The following is a 22,610-nucleotide window of genomic DNA, read 5'->3' as shown; positions in this document are numbered from 1 at the left end:
TATGCCATTATTTGTTGCTTATTATATGAAATGATGATATATATTTATATTTGTACATGACCTATCTACTTTAAGTCGGTAAACAATTATTAAAAAAATATCTCTGTAATAGGGGACACAGTTTTCAACAAGCTTTCTCCTGAATCTCATATTGTTATAAATCGTGCGTGGATTCAGTACTATTGAAATAATACTGAGTAACACTGGATTTTTAGCAAGTTTCTGGCCAATTATTTTAGCAGAATTTATCAATCACTTTAGCCTTTCTCATTTTTCAGATATGTAAATGGTCTTATAGAATGGTGGAAAGCAAATGAACATAAATTTATTGGCAGCAGACAGGCTTTTTATGTTAGTAATGACAAGATGTAAAGGTGGGGGTTTTGTTTTCTGGTGGTGACTTTTGCTGGGTGTCCCGCTTAATTTTATGTTATTGCCCGGTTTGAGTAAATATAAATATAAGTGGTGAAACTTACAGGTGAAATAGATAGAGATCTGAGCAGATAGATAGAACAAACCAACACGAGCCCCCATACATGTAAACAAACAATTTAATCAATTACATAAAACAACTGTGAAAATTCATTACATCAGGAATATACTCTGCTTTTAGAAATAAAACTTTCTCTGAATTACAAAGAAGAGGCAAATAGATTTAAGTAAAATAGCCAATCTGTTTATTGATAGATTTAGTTCATCATAGGATTGAGTGAACAATCGAAATAAATGTCTTGTACGATTGCATAACCTGCTCATCCCCAGTTTGTTCTGCTTCCACTGTAGCTGTTCAGATCCTTGGATCACAGGATGATACTTTCCACCATCTGTCTCTCTCAGAATACGTTTCAGAAATTAATATGTCGCAGGATTGCATCCCAGGATTATACCGCTCACTGCACTTGCCTCTATACGTCTCAGTATACATCTCGGGGTAATGTCACATCATACGTCCCAGGAGCTGTTTTCTCCCTTTTAAATAAATATAAATAGAGACAACCTAAATTTCCTGTTATTAGGGGATTTTGCATTATTCTCCCTCATTATCAGATTTTACTATCAGTGTTAGACAGATGCTAAGGCTATCAATCGACTCCACATGTCCTATAACGACCCTAGTTAGTCAAATGGCTAATTCTTTACGCATTGACATCACACATTAACACCACACGAGGCCTGGGGTTCTGAGCCAGCCTCAATTTACACAGCGAATAAATGGGATACATTACATCAATTACTACATCATTTCAGTCGATACACACTTACTCTTAATCATACGTGAAATCTTATAAATTCGGTGAATTCACACGGATTCTTGTAATCATATTAACTAATGTAATGCATTAAATTATTAGAACCTAACTCTTATGCAAACAGGACGACAAATTCAAACAATTCGTCAAACTTATCTAAAGAAGATTAATGTACAACTTCCTATGCATAAACTCAACACAGTTTTACTTCATAAAGCAAATTATTATACGAATGTAGAAAAAAACATTCATGCAATACAAGTAAATAAATTCAGCAAAACATTATATATGGCATCAACAAATTACATGGAATTGTCACACTACCTTTGCTTTCAATGTTCCTCCCTCTAATCGGCAAATTAGTTCGTCGGTTTGTTTCGACAACAGTCCTCTTTGGACAACAGTTCTTTTATGAGGAATTTCTTGCAAATCCCCGGAGCCTACTCTGGTTTTTCTCGCAGAAAAGCTTAGACTGATTAAAATTTCCGATGTGGCGATTTTAAAACCTAGAAAATTTTGTGTGGGAAACATGCCCCCTTATTTAACGTAACCAATCAGAATCAAATATCTCTGCTGCCTTTTCCAGAGGCACCAAAGTTGGGGTCAGCTTGACCTGGTAGTTTGAGTAAGAGAGTTTCTGTGATTTGTCAATTGTGACAGTTTTACCATGAAAATAAAGTTTACCGTGTCCCTAATAGTCTGTCTGGCTGCTGTATAAACAAATGCTTAATTAGGAACAAAATTCTCCCTCGAAAAGACATTACCGGACATGGTAGTATGGCTATATGATACGCGCCTGTCTCCATAAATCTAATTAATGGTTCTCTGGTCTCAACTAATGTATTCTTGTTAGATCACCAGAAATTTGCCCCCTCGCACAAGACTTGACCACAAAATGATTGTTTCAAGGTATGATTGTTTTCAAGATTTGATAGTTATTCAAATATATGAAAGTAACATGATTTTCTTTCAGTATTGATTTGGTATGGATGCAAATATATGAAAGTAGCATATGTGTGTGAAAATAAACAACTTTGCTAATCAGGTAATTTGGACATCATTGTGTTCTGATATGCCATAATGCAGAATGCATTCTTGTCACTAAAAATTGGTGAAGGACCCAATTTTATGGAATTAAAAGGGATTTTTTGAATTTCAGATAGAAATACAAAGCATAAAATAGAGACATTGCAGCTTTTAATTTGATGGTATTTGTCAGGAGGTGGTGAAGATGTGTGATCTCCCCCTCCTTAAGATTTTTGGATATCATCATTTAGGAGTTTGATTGACCACGGTGTTATTGCCTAGATCAAGTAAACAATAAAATAAAATATGAAATTAAGGGATGGAATAATAAAGATCTGAGCAGAGAAATAGGATAGAATAACATCAGCCCCCTTATGAAAAATGTAACAATTTAATCAGTTACATAATTGAATGGAAATCTAACATGAAATGCTCAGAAATAGAGTTAGAAAACCTATGCGAAATTCAGCTATCCACTCATTTATATTGATAGAACAGATTTCGTCACTGCTGCTGATAGGCCAGCATTTCCATATTTCTTTCCTTCTCTGTCTTTAGCCTCATGGTTGCAGACTGTGCTCTTTTCCCACTGTGCAGTATTACATGGAGCTACTTCATTTAAAATCAGAATATAGTACCCAAACTAAATATGTGTCAAGTTTTTTCTTTGAACAATATTCCCACTTTTTCTGCATCAGATATCCTCTGTCGATATTAAACTGTATTAGATGTGGTCATTTCACACTAAATACACACTCAGAACCCTATTAACATGAATTTATGTCCTGTCTAGCTGATTTCACATTTCAGCTTAGACAGTGACATAATTTAACCTCTATAGATAAACCATCACATCCTGCTGTGGCTATGGATTGCCAGCTGAGCAATGCCATTTGGCAAATGGCACTCAGTTCTCAGCTGTAGAGAATTCACAACTTAATTACACATGAATTAATGGACTTCACTCCTTGTCCTATGTTACTTTGATAATTAGCAATTCATTGACATATTTCCAGACATAGGAAAAATTTATCAGAGGCATAATTAATACAAATCATGTAAGACAGATGACTTACATATCCACACAATTTGTATCAGAAGAAATACATGAAGTCTTGTGCTACATGATTTCTATTACATACAATAATAATAATAATAATAATAATAATGAGGACTTTGTATAGCGCCTAATCTTTAGAAGCTCTAAGAGCTTTACAACATTGGACAACACCTATAAGATAAAAAACATATATAATGATATGATTACAAACACAGACACCATGAAATTAGAAAACATAAAAAACATGCTGAGAATATTTAAGGTAGGAAACATTATTAGGTCTTTAAGTTTGTTCTTGCAGTTGAAATAAGTGAGTTTTGAGAGCACTCTTGAATGTGATCACTGTATCTTTGTGTCTAAGTTCAGTGGGCAATTCATTCCACGTTGCTGTGCCCTGGTATGCAAAAGAACGCTGTCCATATGACTTTGTTTTCATAATGGGAATAATGAGTATACGATTGTCAGAAGAGGAGCGTAAGTATCTTGCTGGTATGTACACAATGGGTGAGGTCGGATAGGTATGTTGGACTAGAGTCCATCAGTGAGGCGTAGCACAAAGAAAAAAATTTGTGTTTAATTCTGGATCGAATGGATAGCCAGTGTTGGGTAGAGCACCGGGGAGGTGTGCTCTGATCGTGGTACTCTAAGTATACAAACAAGTAAATCCAAGCTGATAACAAAATATTGCATGATAGTCTTACAGTACATGCATCAAATCACATACATGATTATTTCTGAACTCAAGGAAAAATTGAAATATACATTTAAAAATGAATGAATTCACCAATAATTATAAACTGACATCAGTGAACACATTTTATGTAATTGAGACTAACTTTGTGCTTTATTCAAGCCCTTGTTCACTTATCATCAGAGAATTTCTTCTGTCTCTTCTCTGGTTATGGGTGTCACGAATTTCCAGACCTTGCTCCTTTGATGATTTTTTTTTAAAAAAGGGTACTCTCTCCTGGTTTTGGAGCCCTGCAGACTTTCCCCATAAGCAGAAAATCTTGGACTGAATAATATTGTGAGAGAAATTAACTTAAACCCCAGAATTCTGTTCTTGTTTAGCTTAGCCAGTCAGGATTACTACCTTAACTGCCAAAATTCTTATCACAACCATAGAAATCAAAATAATCATCTCTAGTCCCCCTTTATTAATAATTATTCTGGAAAATATCATTTTGTGATTTGTTTCAAATGGCCCCAAGCTTCCTAAAATTTTCCCTGGTTCATCACACTCTTGTCATTTGTGTTAACACTGCACTCTAGTTCTGACTGACTCTTGTCATTTGTGTTAAGACTGCACTCTAACTAGTTTTGACTGACTCTTGTCATTTGTATTAACACTGTACTCTATCTAGTTTTGACTGACTTCTCATTTGTGTTAACACTGCATTCTATCTAGTTCTGACTGTTAATCAAGCAAGTCCTAATTAAAATTCAATTAATTCCCAAAGCAGAACAGATTTCTCCCTCGCAGTTAACAATTTGTGGGGAGTCTATCGCTTACGTCAAACTTAATTTTTGCATGTCACGCTGACCCCGACAGACTATACAGCACAATTACCTCAACAAAATTTTGCATCCTTATAATATTGAAGAACACTATAGAAACATTCAGTTTTTAACATTTCTGGTTTGTAAATATGCTATGTACATTTTCTGTTTCAGAGATAAAAACAATCATTTTGGACATTATTTTGAGACATCTCACTAAATAAAGAATTGGGTCTGTGCAGTTTGTTTGGATTAATCAGCGGAACAAACAACATCGACCCTGATCTGCAGGTGCATTAAGCTACGTCAGATCAAAATTTATATTGTTTGCAGTTAAACTTATAAGCAGGTATATACAGTAGCCCTAATCCTGTGCCATGAATTGCAGTACACTGCAATTTTCCTAGCATATTGTTATGGTGTCATTTTGAAGAATGGATAAGAGAAGGTTTATAATTAGTCATATATGGGTGTCAAATTTTTAAAAAAATTGATACAAAAAGTTGTCTGTAGATATTGTTAGATGTGATCTACTTGTTAAGATATTATAGCACAGTACAGTACAGTACCACAAATGTTTTAGTGTTCTACGCTGTATAAAAATCAAACAATAATGGCAGAAATTGCATGTTACGAGTTCTGCATTGCTTTTTTTAAATTATTATCCACTGATTCTTAATTAAATGTTATTGCTATAGAACTTGTATTGGCAACTTTTGAAATTGGAAGTAACTGTTTGATGTAAGAAAATGATTGTTGATATTGTTGATTTTATTTGTGCCCATAATTTGTTTTAAAAGCCTGTCTTGGGTCAATAAAATTTTCTTTTTAGACTGAAATGTTTACTAGGACTTAAAGATGCTCAGCTATTTTGCCACACTTTCCACATGTGTACAGGAAACATGGGCAAACATCGTCAGTATAATATTTTGAAGTTTTCATTTTAGAAACAACATGAGTGTTTTTGCAGAGAAAAAAATATTTTTAACACACTGCTACAGTTTATTTGTGAATGGTCTGGGAAACATAACTTTTGACCCCTCTTGGTAGACATAGGTTTGAAGCCAAATATAATTTTATTCAGTACTGTACATATCACAACATGTGAAAGTTCAAACTCTGAGAAAGCGTGTAGCATAACTAGAACCACAGGAATCAATACCTTTCCAGAGAGAGTGAGAGAGAGAACGAGAGACATGTTGCACTCTGGTGAGATTGTATACATCTGGTAGCCGATAATGAATTAGGGATTGTCTCAAGATAGTACTTTGCCTTAATTGAGTCAGAATTTACCTTAATTGAGTCAGAAAGGGCGGGGAGCTGACTTCACTGTTGATGGGCAGTTTTATGCATGGCAGGATTTGCTTTTTTTACTGTTTACAAGTGTAGCCTGTGTACACAAGTTAGAAACATGAGACAGCCTAAAAGAGTTAAATCAGGATTTGCTTTTGTGACTGTTTACAACTGTACTTGTGTTCACAAGTTAGATAACATGAGACAGCCTAAAAGTTAAATCAGGATTCGCTTTTGTGACTGTTTACAACAGCTGTGTACACAAGTTAGATACATGAGACAGCCTAAAAAGTTAAATCAGGAGATTTAAACATTTTTTATTGGGATATTTTACTTCAGATCGGGACTCGTCTGTTTTTGGTTGCTAATAAATAACTGCATGACCAATTTGCTCTTGATTCTGTATGGAGAATTCTGAGGCATCAAGGACTTTAAAATTTCACGTATGCTGGTGACTTTCTCATTTGTCTTTCCTGTGCCCCACATACAGGCAGAGTTTAGTGTTTAGGCTCTATTGCATGCATGGACAGGTGTTCATAAGTGAGGTATTGGGTAATGATGTCAGATGCTGCATCCGGTCTCTGGTCAAATAGCTTTAGATTTAATGTGTGTGTGTGTGTGTGTGTGTGTGAGAGAGAGAGAGAGATTAAATGAAAATTGTTCATGTTATCAAGCCATTATTTACTGGCAAAACTGACTATTTTACATGGACAGTAAAAGAAAACATGAAGTTGTGAAGAGACGAAAAGCAAACACAATGATTACAATGAGAGAAGAGAGCACCATTTTCAAAATAATTAAGCTAATAAAATATGCATTGAAATTGCATGCATGCCATTATGTAAAACACTATTGAAAACATCAGATTGCAATATTTTGTTGGCATACATTCTGCAAAACTATCTCATTATAGCACTGTATAAATTTGTCTCAGAAAATAAAGGAATATAACATTTCAAGTTATATTTTGGTTGGACTGTTAAAGAGTTGAGCATTTTCATGGTTGTTTTCCCTCTGCAGTCGAAATTTATCAGGAAGCAGTCAAATTTTCATGTCAGACATTCCAGAGATTCTTTAAATACAACCTCGGTTTTACCATCATGCAGATAAGGGTTAAATATATTGGGTATTTTACTTCCTGTCTGGGAACTTACTCAGAAATTTGATGGTGTATTTTGTGAACACAAAAAGAATATTAACTTGCAGTTAAAGACTGAATATTAATCATGACAACATTAAAAATAGCTTTATGAATGTGTCAAACAACTTCATGTTCAAGATAAATTCAAGGTGCATTTGATTAAATGGTTCTGTTTGAGTGATTGTTCTCAAAGTGATCAAGTACTATTATTTCAAACATGAACTAGTACTAAATGATAATATAGTTTATATTGATTAAGAATGTCATAATTAAACGTGCTGTGCTTATGGAATGAGCAATAATATATGCTGAAATGTTTTGGACCAAGTGCATAAATTTGTTTTGCATAATATTTTTACTGCATTAAAATTGTCATGCATTTCAAACTAATTTGTCTGCATAGAATTAGTAAATACACTGCTCTTCTAGAGCATTGATCTTGTAACAATGGGATCTATAACTTTAAGGTCCTCGCTTTCCATTGATCTTGTAACAATGGGATCTGTAACTTTAAGGTCCTCGCTTTCCATTGATCTTGTAACAGTGGGATCTATAACTTTAAGGTCCTCGCTTTCCATTGATCTTGTAACAATGGGATCTGTAACTTTAAGGTCCTTGCTTTCCATTGATCTTGTAACAATGGGATCTGTAACTTTAAGGTCCTCACTTTCCATTGATCTTGTAACAATGGGATCTGTAACTTTAAGGTCCTCGCTTTCCATTGATCTTGTAACAATGGGATCTATAACTTTAAGGTCCTCGCTTTCCATTGATCTTGTAACAGTGGGATCTATAACTTTAAGGTCCTCGCTTTCCATTGATCTTGTAACAATGGGATCTGTAACTTTAAGGTCCTCACTTTCCATTGATCTTGTAACAATGGGATCTATAACTTTAAGGTCCTCGCTTTCCATTGATCTTGTAACAATGAGATCTAAAACTTTAAGGTCCTCGCTTTCCATTCTACTTTCAAAATGTTCAACAGAAATGACTCGTTTAAACAAAAATTATTACATAATTATCCAGCATACAAATAATAATGCTGATGAGCTTGAAGATGAAGGACTAGAGTATGACCATGTGAGGGGTTGACAATGATTGTCTAGATTTATGTTGTCTTGATAAATGATGTTACATTCAAGTGTGTGTCTGTGTGATTTGGATTTTTAATGGAGCTGTAACAATTTTTCAGTCATATCGCGATGATGTCTGCAGTATGACAGTTTATAGTGATGTCTAGCACTGGGGCATCATGCCGCAGACATGTAGCATGATGTCCCACCCAGGCACATTATCCTGACACCAGGCCAACCAGACCTAAGACTAACCTCTTAATGCTGGGCATCAAGCGAGGCAGCTGTTAGTACCATTTTTATAAGTCTTTGATATGACTCAGCCGGGGATCAAACCCATGACCTCCCGCATTCGAGGCGGATGCTCTAACCACTAGGTCCCCAGATTGGTTTGTTACATTCAAAAGAAAAAGAGAAAAAAAAGGTTACACATGTAGCATGCAAGGGTCAAGTAGCTCAGTATATGCTCAGGTAGAAGTTTGGTCCAACTGCAAACAGCATAGACCATGATATGCCATGGGCATTATGCAAACAGCATAGACCCTGATATGCCATGGGCATTATGCAACAGCATAGACCCTGATATGCCATGGGCATTATGCAACAGCATAGACCCTGATATACCATGGGCATTATGCAACAGCATAGACCCTGATATACCATGGGCATTATGCAACAGCATAGACCCTGATATGCCATGGGCATTATGCAACAGCATAGACCCTGATATGCGATGGGCATTATGCAACAGCATAGACCCTGATATGCCATGGGCATTATGCAACAGCATAGACCCTGATATACCATGGGCATTATGCAACAGCATAGACCCTGATATGCCATGGGCATTATGCAACAGCATAGACCCTGATATACCATGGGCATTAAGCAACAGCATAGACCCTAATATGCCATGGGCATTATGCAACAGCATAGACCCTGATATGCCAATTGGGCATTATGCAACAGCAGATCTGGATCTTTGCAGTTTGAGTTCAATTTGACTTATGTGCAGGTATATACAATACTAATAAACTGCATTATGGATGTAGTATACTGATGGACCATAAGATTTTGCATCATTTTTTTCAGAGTCAGAATAGTTTTGTTATATTGGATAGAAAAATTGTTAAAGCTACATTAAAAATCCTAATCGCACACACACACACACACACACACCCCTACACATTTAGGATAGAGGGAAGCATTGTTCTCCCACTCGGGAGGTTCATATGCATGTTAGGGATATACTATGTGCTACATCCAGGGAGGTGGTTACTGTTAAAGTTTAGTTACTGTAAATATGATTTGTTTATAAAACATTGACATCTTTGATATTTTTTACTACAAAATTTCAATGACTCGAGTACAATTTTTTCAAAAATTTACCACAGTGGGTGGACTCCGATAAAAGGAAACCTTTTCTTTCTGGGTGACTGCATTATCAACAGTTTGCATCCTTTTATATAAGGATAATTTTACACTAGAGCTGGTTTGATATATCAGTGATGCATAAGTGAATCACAGTATTTACTCAATGGAATATCATAATACAGACTCGGACCATCAGTAAAGAATGATAATAGAAGTAAACATAAACTAAATTATTTGAACTATCCAAGATTATACATTTTCTTGTCTTTCCATGTCTTTTAATGAAGGAAATAAACACACACCCCTTAAAATGAAGTAATGCCATAAGAGATTTCTGCTTAGAGTTTTTCTATTACTAAATTTTTATCATTCAGTCTCAAAGAAATCCATTTGCAGGCACTTAAGAATGTGTTTGGGGTGATTGTGTGCATTTTACACACCTAACATCTGGAATAATATCGACCTTTTTGGATTGATTGTGTGCATTTCGTCCTTGGCAAAAAAGACTAAAACTGAAAGTTACTGTTGGATAGTTGTTTTTGTTGTTGTAGGGTTTAACACCATTTTTCGAGGCTCCATTGGATCTTGAGTTTTGTTAAAACTTTTTTCAGTCTCAGCATTGTTTTTACTTTTCAAGCAGCTAATAAACCTGTACTACATCCAGAGATACATTCAGAGGACTGTCAAAGACTGGTCGATGAGAGTAAACAATACTAATTCAGTATAAAATAACCTTGAATAAAACGGGGGGGGGGGGGGGGTAACAAGAAGTTAAAAAAACTCTTGTTTGTCTATCCACTGTTATCTGATTAATTGCTGCACACATTCCTTGTAGATTCAAAGAATTTTAGTCTTTCACAAGACAGCATTTATTAATACTTGAAAGTATTTTTTTAAAAATTATTCTCCATGTACCATTTGATTAGTTTGGTAAATATTTGTCCCACCCGAGTTATGTATTGATAATCTGCCTCCCCTAAAATTGCAAATCATACTCAAGTTATGTGAACTCCTTTTTCTTTAAAAGAGCTAGAGCCTTCCTTCCATTGACTTGTCTACATCCTTTAACTATCCCATTTTACCCACAAGTAAAATCCTTTAAAGTAAGACACATCATATGTTATTTATGTTCTGGTGCCACACCAAAACAAAAATGTGATGTAATAGGTCTTATGTTGTAGGACAAACCGGCAACTCTGCCTGTATGCATCAAACCACGAAACAGGAGATGGCAGGTGTTCTATGAACCAGGCCTTTGGATTTTTAGTTACCAAATACACATGTATATTTCAGCTGGAAAATGGCACCTAGTATTTTGTTTCCAGACCTTGAGTGATGTTTTTATTATTGTGCAAAGTGGGTCCATGTCAACAACTGATAATGTCAAGTAATTGTCACAGAGAGTAAACTCGCAATAAACAAGATAAATTAGCTGTGTACCTAAGATAGGGGCTATCTCCTCGCTTGTCATTGCACTCCTGGTTCATCCATTTCGCAGAATACAATAATAAATGTTTTCATTATTTTTAACTATTTTAGTGTACCTGTATCTATTATTTTAGTGCACCTGTGTCTAATAAATATTTAGCGAAGATTTTAAAGAAGGGCAAAAGGAAATCAATTAGTATTTTTTTATTCTGGGATTTGAGCACATACAGTGTTCGGTTTTGAAACATGGATTCACTTGTATGCTTCTGTTTATTTATGAACGCGATACTATTGTGATACTTAACTTATTTAGGCAATTTTGGTGATGCATGGTGCAATACAACATGGCTGTTGACACTCAGCTCTGTATTAATTCATCTATTTTTAGGACTTTTTTGTGGATGTTTTGCACATGTAGTAAAGGTGAGACCGTTTGATTTTAGGATAAATAGGTCCAAAATCAAGATCTCTGTGATTGAAACATGAGAGCTGGTTTCCAAATAATAACATTAGCTCAAGATCGCTTACCTGGATCAAATTTTGAGGATGGCTTGCACTTTGTGGTAAGGAGCCTTACAATTTTATAGTAAAAGAGCAAGGTCTCTGCAAATTAGAGAATAAAAATAGTTTCTGGATGACATGAAAATTGAGTAAAGAAGACGTCTATGTTGTGGTCAGAATACCACGGTCATGGCAGAAAAGTGAAAAATGAAAGTTATTGTTTTTCACCAAAGTTTATGGATGGCTAACACTTTCAATAAGAAAAAAGCATATTGATTGTGGGGTCAAAGATCACTGTTCTGAATTTAGCATAACTTTAGTTTTAAACCAAATACCTTGACAAAATTTTGTGGAGGGCTTGCATGTAAGGTAAAGAAGAGACCTGTCATTTTTTGGTCTAAAGCTCTAATTTTTGTTCCTCTGGTAATTTTCATGACAAAATTTTGTGAATGGCTTGCACTTATGTCAAGAAGTCAAAGGTCGTATTTATGTTAAATCTATTGGTAAATGGTTTCTCACGGTAAATTTAGCTGAATTATACATTGGTCAAGGTCAATGATCACCAGAGTCAGAGTCATACCCTAATTGTGCCTACATAGAGCTCTTTCAACACAAGGTTGGCATATACCATTGATATTATTCTTGTTTGGTTTAACAGAAAATTTACGTTTTCATTATTACTTAAATTCATCAGTCCTGAGATGGTGAAAGAGGCCTTATTGTTATTTTTCACAGATGGATAATTGTTCATTTAGACATCGAGGTTTATAGTAACCTTAAAAACTACAAGAAAATTGGAGCCGTATTGTAACAAAAAAATAATCTTTAAATTCTGGGGATGGTTTGCTATGTGTATTTCTTTTAATTTGTGATAGTAGTATGCTCATAAAGTGGACTATGGATACAGCAGAACTGAATACCTTTCACATGTTTCTTCATCTTCACTAGCTGAAGTTCCAATATGACAACCCTGTCTACACCTTGGTGTATTGAGCATATACTTCTGTGCTTTGGATCTGTGGCTTTCATTTGATGTGGTGGCAAGTTGTTCAAGTTTGAACACTGTTCCTACATGATCCAGAGAAGGGAGCACACAACTTGAATGGACTGATAAATAAGTAATTTTCCACTGCTGGTCCGTGTTTGTACAAATATCTTTCAGTCAAATACACCTGTAATGGCTTCCCTGTAGTACATAGTCATACTTTTTACGTTAAACTTACACAGTAACCTTTTTAAGTCAATTGCCTCTGCCATTTTTGGCTGATGTACAATGCACGACTGTTACACACTATTGTTATGATGGCATTACATCCTAAGAGAGGCAACTCATGAAATCCAATAGATGTCACTAGGACAAAGCACTAAAATGTCTGTTCAGTCTGCCAAGGTATAGATATGTTTATCATATTGGAAACTTGCCTAGCAAAGATGATTTTTTTAATGATATAGCTGAAAAGTGGTTGTTGTAGGTTTAATGTTGTTTTTGAGCACAAAGTAGCTTATACATGGTGGTCAGTATAACTGGTAGAGGAAGAACCTGGGGGAAAAAAACCTTGGAAGAACCTCTGACCCATGAGAGAATACCTACATTAGCTGAAAATGAGACTTGAACTCATGCACGTCAGTGATCTGGCAAGTACCTTAGACCACTCTGCCACCCTGGGCCCCAAACCGATAAGTATTCAAGAGATCAATTAATGGTACAGTAAATCATTTGATTGGTTTTGTAAAATCAGTCAGTGATCATAAAATTTTGACCAAGTTAAAACATGACATGCTACAAATTAGACTATATTTGTAAAAGTTGTATCTCCACCCTCACCTATTATGATTCCCAAACAATAAGTTGTCTTACAAGACACAAATATCTCAGTGCTAGTTATAAAACAATTGGATGTCGTATATACCCACTTATAAGTCCAGTCCAACTGCAAACTGCACAGATTCAGATCTGTCATTGCATAATGCACAAGAAGATCTGGGTCTGTGCAGTTTGTTAGGAGTAATCAGTAGAACAAAACAATAAAAACCCTGATCTGCAGGCACTTTTCAAAAAGTGGAGAAGTAGCATGCTTATCATTAGAAATAGGGAAATGTTTTAAACAGAGAAATGGCTTGCTTATCATTAGAAATAGACAAATGGCATGCTTATCATTGGATATGGAGATCAGTATGTCCATTTGATGTGAATAAATCCTCCATGGGGAGGTGAGTTGTCAGTAAGACGCAGGCCACTTGTGTACTTCACATGTCCCTGTCCAGAACAGTCATCTTTTCCAAGGATACCCTGTTATTGGGTTTGTATTGAATCTGTGATGAGAAAAAAATTCAGATGTTGTTAGTTCTTCTATATTGTGGTCTTCCTTCTTCTGTCACTGGATCCTTTCCGTATACTACTTACATGCAGTGGGGTGATGCCAGTATCAGATACTTTGTTTGGTTCTTTAAGGACCTTTTAGTTTACCATGCTGCAGGGTTCTCAGTAGGCATGTACCCTCTAGTTTTGACACTTGTATTTAAATGTGACTCTTTACAGACACCTGGAAATTCCAGCCTGTGTTTTTATGATGCAGGCAGATTTGGGCCAGATCGACACTCTTAATTACCATTCTTGTGCATCTGGCATAATCTCCATCACAGATTGACTTTACTGACAGTGATTGCTGTTTGCATCTTATTGGCCAATAATATTGCATCTATGTAAAAGTGAACATGAACTAGGCAGAGCTTAGGCGTGCATAATCGAGTCAAGGTTAGATTGTTTTGAGATTATCTTCGAGAAATATAATAATTAGAGGAAGTCGGAAACGCTTAAACTTAAGCTTGAATGGATTGACTTTTGATCGCGCCATCAAATTATAATCAATTAGATGAGTTTTTTTTGACACAAAAATTTAAATTTGCACAATAGCAGTGGATAGGTATTGCATAATTAACATTATTTCTGTGCCACCAATAACCAAATTATTTTGGTAAAATTCAGTTAAACCCTTTGTGTCAGTGGCAATACACATTGATTACTGTTCAAAGATTAGGCAGTGTCAAAACAACATCAATTCTTGTAAGTCTTTTTCCAGTTGTATGACATGGATATTAGGTTAAGAGTAAATAGTATTTTCTCAGCAGGTTGTGTTTTAAATTGATATGGGTTAGGAAAAACTGATTTTCTCTGTCTAACTTTACATTATACAATCTGTTTATTATCAAACTTGCGTGTATCTGCAATTTGACTTTCATAAACCAAAGGACAAATTATACAGGTTACTGTTGAGTAGATATCTTATCAACAGCCGTTCAACAAATCAAATCATGCACTTGTAACAGGTATATAACTGGTCTAGAGATGAAACATAACTGCATGGACCAGCTTATTTGAATGATCTTAACACTTCATTTTTAGCATATTTACCACCTCCCAAGAAAGTGATGTGCACTGACTGTTCCCAGTTTTTCACATCCTAAGTTCTAACTTTAGACTCAAAACCATGGCATAGAATAACATGAACTGTATGAAATTTTTATTAAAAAAATTAGTACTTATCTCCGTATCTTGTTAGCAGGACCAAGTTATTTTTGTTGTTGGCCTTGACACTTTAGACCAGGGGTCTCTAACTCAAACCACCCTGAGGGCCACATGAGGGCATTTTCAATGGCTCAAGGGGTGCAAAACCTTTGTTATATCTCATGACGCCGATCCCTGGCTGAGCCATACCAAAGACTTTTAAAAATGGTACTAACAGCTGCCTCGCTGGGCGCACAGCATTAAGAGGTTAGTCTTACGACTGGTTGGCTTGGTGTCAGGATAATGTGACTGGGTGTGACATCATGCTACATGTCTGTGGCATGATGCCCCAGTGCTACACATCACTATAAACTGCCACATAGTGATATCACTGAAAAATTGTTAAAGCTACGTTAAAAATACAAATTACGTCATACAACACAATCTGACCATCACTCAGATAAATGCTGATGATGATGTAATTTTATCAGCCAGTCAAATGAAGTCTTGCACCTCTGAGACAGCATGATTGAAGAGCATAAGTGTGTGCCGAATGATTTGATTAGCTTTTAAATTTCTGAAAGCTACATTTATGTTGGCTAATTCAAAGGTCACCAGAACATGACCCCTAAGGCTATTGCTGTTAGATCTTCATATAGGACAGTGGATATGATATTTATCAAACTGGCTACTGTCAAACCCACATGGACAAATGTAGTATGTGAGTGATATGTAAAGGCCTGCACCTTCGACAGACCACTCAGCCACCCATTGAGTTGACAGTTTTGACACCTTAGACAGACCACTCAGCCACCCAGTGAGTTGACAGTTTTGACACCTTAGACAGACCACTCAGCCACCCAGTGAGTTGACAGTTTTGACACCTTAGACAGACCACTCAGCCACCCAGTGAGTTGACAATTTTGTCCAAAAGATCTATGAACTGCTAAAAATCAAACTCATATTTTGAACATTTATTAATAACATCCATTATGGCCATTATTGTCACCATCTTGAAAATTTTGCTATCACTGTTACTCATGAATGGATGGTTGTATCAACATAGATAATTCAAGAATAATAGGGATGGGTTGTAACACCTTACAGTTAAAACAAAACAGATATGTCTTGGATTCCTGGATATTCATTTTGGCCATTGGAGTGTCAGTCCCTTTGAATGAATCTTGTTACTCTTCTATAAAAACTTCAATACTTTGTTTTATTGGTTCCCCACTCAGCTGATTTTTTAAAAAAATTTCTATTGCAACCAGATTTTTATGACTTGGGTACCGGAAAATATTTTATGAATAACGTCAGATTATATTGACAAGTTGGTTTACTCCTTTTACATAATAAACATCATTTTTGATTTTTGTAAGTATAATGCCTTATACTAGTAATATCTCAATAATTAGGTCAGATATGGCACAGAGACCTGGTAAGAATACACTTGAAGATGCTTTGAATACTAAGCATAGATAACTTTGACTTGAAAATACCATTAGAAAATGTCATTTTGTTTTAAATGATACAATTTATTTCCAAGGTAGGAACAAATCATATTCATGCAGTAATATTCAATTGCACGATTTTTCTTTCCTTGATACATTTTGTCTGTTTAAGTTCATAAACATTATAACTTGCAACTCAGTGCAAAAATGTGCAGTTTCAAAAGAAAACTTGTGGTCTGAAAGTTGGTCAAATGGCAGACTTAAAAGGAAAATCGCTTAGTAATTTTATGTCGACAATTTTCAGTAGTTTTTTTTATATATTTGTGAATAAAATACTGTGCTTGCAGGCATCTGTCAGAAGTCTCCAATTCTATGCTTTTTTCCCCAGATTAACTGTTCTGTTCATATCCAGGTGATCCGGGTAGCCAATTCATCTAAAGCACTCAGTTTTACTGATCACTGCTTTCTAGTCTTTGTCCACATGGTTTAGAGTCTCATGCTTGGCCAGTGTGGATATGTAAGAAAGCTTGCCAGTAGCTTCTTGTGAGTTAGTTAAGTCTTACCAGGGTTGTTCAAGATTCTTCCTCCACCGGTTACACTTTGCTGAAAAATGACATTAAGCCTACAACAACAAAAATAATGTTCATATACAGCTGTTTAGTATCTACTTGCAGGGATATTATAGTTGATCCCCATGGTCTAAAAGTAGACTCCAGTACCAATCTGCATGTAAAAAGCTGATAAAAACAATCTACTTCATTCGTATTTGTAACAGTTTACTCAGAAAATGTTATGCCCATTTGATCCTTTTTTCTTCTTTAACACCCACACCCCCACAGTGATGGGCTTGGCCCCATTCCTAATCATCCAACAAAAAATCCAGATATTCCTGCATCCTGAGGGTGATGTCCTGTTATTTACAGATCAGCGCATAGTAAGTAAGCACTGCACACCTAGTGATCCATTCCCAACCACCCAAGAAAAATCCAGACATATCTGGGATCCTCAGAGTGGGAGGGAAATGCTGTGTCCTGTTGGTTACATGACAGTGCATATAGTAAGCACTGCACACCAGATGTATTGCTGCAAAGAATAAAAGTTGATAATTTGTAAATTTAATCTTCCAGCCACATTTCCTCCAAACTGGTTGTTTTTTGTTTGTTCTTTGTTTGTATATACAGTACATCTATTATAAAGCTAGGTGTGGAACATGCATCTGTTTTTGCAATTTTGAAATGGACTTCATTGGGACTACTTTTTTGGGTTGGTGATTTATCATAAATGACAAGAGGGCAAGGGGCCATCTCAAAATCTTCGACAATATACATTGGTGTTATTATCAAAGGAGAACAAATTTGAAAGGCTTCTTTTGAGTTAGAAATGAAAAGTGATCTGTATTTTTTCATGTTAATAAAGGCAAAATTAATTAATTATAAGCTTAATTTTGAAATATGGAGTTTGCCAGTGATAAAATAATTTGATGATGAATGGTCAGTGGCATCACCATCTATGTATCAGATTAGTCCCATTCTGAGGTCCGACATTAGATAGTACTTGACAATTACAAGAAGACGAAAATAGGACAAACGAGCAGAGTCGGAAATACCCAGGAACCCATGTCTTCCCTGGTGTTATGTTGTTACAGGTAGGACCCCCAGACCTCTGCCTATAAATGGATGCTCTTAATTTTCTTCGTGTGATAACTCCCATATATCATCATTAAAGTTATTTCTGTAAGGGTTTTACCATAATCCATTATTTTATGCACATTTTACAGAATTCATTTTAAAAAATTGTTTTACTTACAGTTTACATTTGGTTAGAAGGGTTAATGTTCCTACATTTTTGTGCATTTGACAACTTTACCTTTGGTGGTACTAAATAGCCATTCTTGTGTTGATGTACTGTACAACACTACTAGATGCAGGTACATAAAAAAAACCTGCAGTTTCCCTTTCCCATTAATGTGAAGTTATGATTTTTATCTTTGGCAAAGTACCTACACTGCAAAGAAAAATATCACTGATTGTACCAATCACTATTTGATGTCAAGATAGATTAAATGTGGTGCATTTGAAAGAAATCAGGTTGCTACTTTCATTTCATGTTATTATTTGGAATTTTAATTTTCATTCATTTTGTTTTTCTCTGGTACAGAGTTTGATTTAAAAAACGTTAATTTCAGACAAGTTATCATAAGTTGTCGATATTACTTGGTTTTGAAATATAGATTGGGGTACTTTATATCCTATGAATGGAGCTTGTTCCTCATTGGTACTGACTTATTTCAACATGCCAGTGGGATTTTTGTTCTACATTTTTCACAATATCATTGAAAATATTCAGAAGATGTGACTGATAATGAAGACACCATTTTGGCTTTGACTCTGATATTCGAGAACTCTCCAAATGAATAAATTATCAGATTGAAAGATTTAAACTGACAGAATTTGTTACATCCTTGTATTAAGTTTTGGTCTCAATTTGCATAATTAAATTTTTTGTATCCTTTGTTATATCCATGAAAGAATTTTTATTTCCCATTTGATGTTTTTTTATATTCATCTATTGTCTCATTACACTGTCTAATACAGTTAGTTAATTAGTTGGTACATCATTATATACATTAATACAATCATAGTTATAAAAAAAATCTTCATTTTTTTTATTGTTAAAGATAAGTAAGTTCCAATCACATTTTTAAAATAGGAAATGTGATGTTAAAGATGCTTGCACTTTATCATTCCATGAACTGGGGACAAATGGGGTACATGTTACGTCATGCATCACAATATGCCATTTACAGGATGTTTTCTAGTCTACTGATTCCATGTGACAACTCACTTCTTTTTCTTTCATGAAAGAATCCTGATCCAGTATCATAAAGTGTTAGTTAAACTTGAATGCTGATTAAGTACAATGGACTTGAACAGAAACAATTATGTCTGGCTCTCATGAATGAGTAGTATTGAAAAGTCATAAAATAAACACTGATTGATTTAGACATTTTGCTGCCAATATTTCATATGAATATGAAATGTAATATTCAGACACCAAACTGATTTATAAAATTCAGGAAACTATTCGAAATTCTTTTATACTATCTTTTTACAACTTGTATTACGAATTAAGTCAACATGTCCTTTTCTTGCAAGGTCAGACAGCTGGAAATAATTATCCCATTTTGGAACCTATCACTTATGATATGAATATTCAATATTGCATTTGTACATGATGAAAACTAATATGATAAATTATTATGTTGTTATGAGGATCTCTCCATGATTTTGTACTGATCCAATGGTCTAAGTGGTTAGAACATCCACCTGGGATGCGGAAGGTTGCAGGCTCGAGCCTCGGCCAAGTCATACCAATACCAAAGACTTATAAAAATGGTACTTGCAGCTGCTTTGTTTGACGCTCAGCATTTAGAGGTTAGTGTTAGGGCTGGTTGGCCAGGTGTCAGAATAATGTGACTGAGTTGGACATGATGCTACATGATTGTGGCATGATGCCATGATGCCCCAGTGCTAGACATCAGTATAAAATATCTCACTGCAGAAATTGTTGAAGTTTCGTTAAAAATCCAAATCACACAGACACACTCTGCATGATTTCAGATTTATATAGTTTTGCTTCCTTGCTAAACTGAGTGACCAATGATGGCATTCAATCATGACATTCTTTTTTGCGGATTGGATAAAGCTTTGGAGTGTCCATAACATTTTGCTTGAAAATTGTAGTTTTTAAATTTATCTTGCACATAATCAGTTAGAAAAGGAGATATTGAAAAAGTTTTTCACAATAAGTCTTTTTACGATGTCTAGTTGGTCATAAATAAAGAGGGTGCCAGTCTGAAATCCGTGATAACCCTCACCACTGCAATCTTAAAATTATTTTTATTGCTTCTCCTCCTCAGTGGATAATTTCATCAGCATGGATGTTACATGATGGTGTTGTTATCATTATCTAAAGGATGATCAACCACATTGTTATTGCCCCGATCGAGTAAATAATAAAATATGAAATTAATGGATGGAATAACAGAGATCTGAGCAGATATATAAAGTCGAAGAAAGCCCCTGTATGTAAAAGGTTACAATTTAATCTGTTATACATTGTATAAACAATATGAAATTGAACATGACATTTGAATGATACACTTTCTCTTAGAAATAAAATTACCAAATTTGTAATGCAATTAGGGCTGTTTATACTTTAAAAGAGACAAAATTCATCATGAAATCAAGTGAACAATTGAACTCAATTGCCTAGTATACCTGCATAACCAGGTTGCTTGTCAGTCCTTCTGAATTCAACATCGGTGATAGGTTAGAGTTGACATATTCCTCTATCCAGCTTCTTTTCAGGTCATCAACCATAACTTTTCTCCTCTCTTTGCCTCTGTATGGGTACTTATATATGGATCTATTTCCCGTTGTTAAAAGCATTGTTTAATAAGGCAATGAAACAAGTTTTTTCAAGTGACACTTCTTTTAGTTGCATGTTTTTTTAGTTTCATTTTTAATTTAATTCTGAGTCAGGGCACTGTGACATTTATAATTTGAGGTGCACGCACATAATTATTTAGTTCAATCTATTTTTTCATGAGTTCAGTGCCTTTTGTAAACATGATACTGGAAATCCTGGAAAACAAACATTATATGCCTTTTTAAAAATTGACATAAATTAATGGAGGCCTTGTGCACTTACTTTTGTGTATGCTTATTAACAATGAAATGTATCATGATGAAATTATTTTGTAAGTTTTAATATTTGGCTGTATTATCCAGATTTCAGCATCAATTGTAATCTTGTTAGTTTTAAAACAGGAAAGGGAGCTAGAAGGAAAAAACCAAGGAATGCAGATAGATAAAATTCTTGTGCTAACTACATACTTGTAAGGTATGTGTGACTATCATGTAATGAGTAAATTTGTATCAGTTTTACTTTGTTTTAATTGTTCATACCTTTTTTTTGGCTTAATTTTATTACAAAGGTATGTTGGAGCCATTTGCACTTATTTTCTGTTTGCCATAATTTTCTAGATTTACATTATTGTAATTTCTATCAATTCATCATCAGCTTGTACAATATGAACTGTGAAAAACACTTAGGACTTCAGTTCTGCACTTATTATCCTTCATTCTGCCTTGTATTGGCAATTAGACCTCTGCATACAAAGATTGAATGATTGAGACATGAGGTATGCAGGCCACCTTGACAGGTTGGTCCATGTAAGTAGTAGATACCTGGGCTGTGTTGCAAGAGGGACCATCTCAAAATGGAATAGTTTGGTAAGGCTGCATCAGTTAATTGTAATATTTAGTACTGTCCAAAGTCAGTATCGAGGTCTGTTATAGAACTGAAAATTTAGGAAAAAATTCCTGCTGCCATTTGGAAAAAAGGTGGGAATTTTCTAAAATATAGGGTGATTCAATATACAATAATTGTAGGGCTTAACATTTTTCAGTCGTTTTGTAATGCTGGGTACCACAAAAAACTTGTACTACAGTATACTGTGGTATTTCAAAACATTCAGCAACTTGTACCTCAGTGTTTGCAGACTGTTCCAGTGTCCTAGTGGTTAGAGCATCCCCCTTGGATGCGGGAGGTCGTGGGTTCAATCCCCGGCCGAGTCATACCAAAGACTTACAAAAATGGTACTAACAGCTGCCTCGCTTGGTGCTCAGCATTAAGAGGTTAGTGTTAGGACTGGTTGGCCTGGTGTCAGGATAATGTGACTGGGTGGGACATCATGCTACATGTCTGCGGCATGATGCCCCAGTGCTAGACATCACTATAAACTGACACACTGCAGACATCGTAGTGATATGACTGAAAAATTGTTAAAGCTACGTTAAAAAAATCCAAATCACACACACACACACACACACACACAGTGTTTGCAGTTATATTAGGGACCAACAATTTAATGCTCTGAGATACAGGCCCGACACTATTTTAATGAAAAATGTCATCGGTCAGTATCTGAAAAAAATATCTTA

At 35.2% G+C, this 22,610-nt stretch overlaps 1 protein-coding gene and 1 long non-coding RNA gene across 2 annotated transcripts in view; one reads left to right on the top strand and one right to left on the bottom strand.

Annotated features, from left to right (window-relative positions):
- Positions 1-22,610, top strand: part of LOC149794699 (uncharacterized) — a 265,989-nt gene that overhangs the window by 36,671 nt on the left and 206,708 nt on the right. The window lies entirely within an intron of this gene.
- Positions 243-21,851, bottom strand: LOC149794701 (uncharacterized). The gene is made up of 3 exons (XR_016422181.1): positions 20,883-21,851; positions 11,674-11,748; positions 243-969 (listed from the first exon to the last, which is right to left on the bottom strand). It is a non-coding gene; the product is annotated as an uncharacterized LOC149794701 (long non-coding RNA).

Source organism: Sinohyriopsis cumingii, chromosome 7, assembly GCF_028554795.1.
Source record: "Sinohyriopsis cumingii isolate HCF-2022 chromosome 7, ASM2855479v2, whole genome shotgun sequence".
Taxonomy (NCBI): Eukaryota; Metazoa; Mollusca; class Bivalvia; order Unionida; family Unionidae; genus Sinohyriopsis; species Sinohyriopsis cumingii.
The sequence above is the reverse complement of the archived record's forward strand: the minus strand, read 5'-3'. Positions and strand labels throughout refer to the sequence as shown.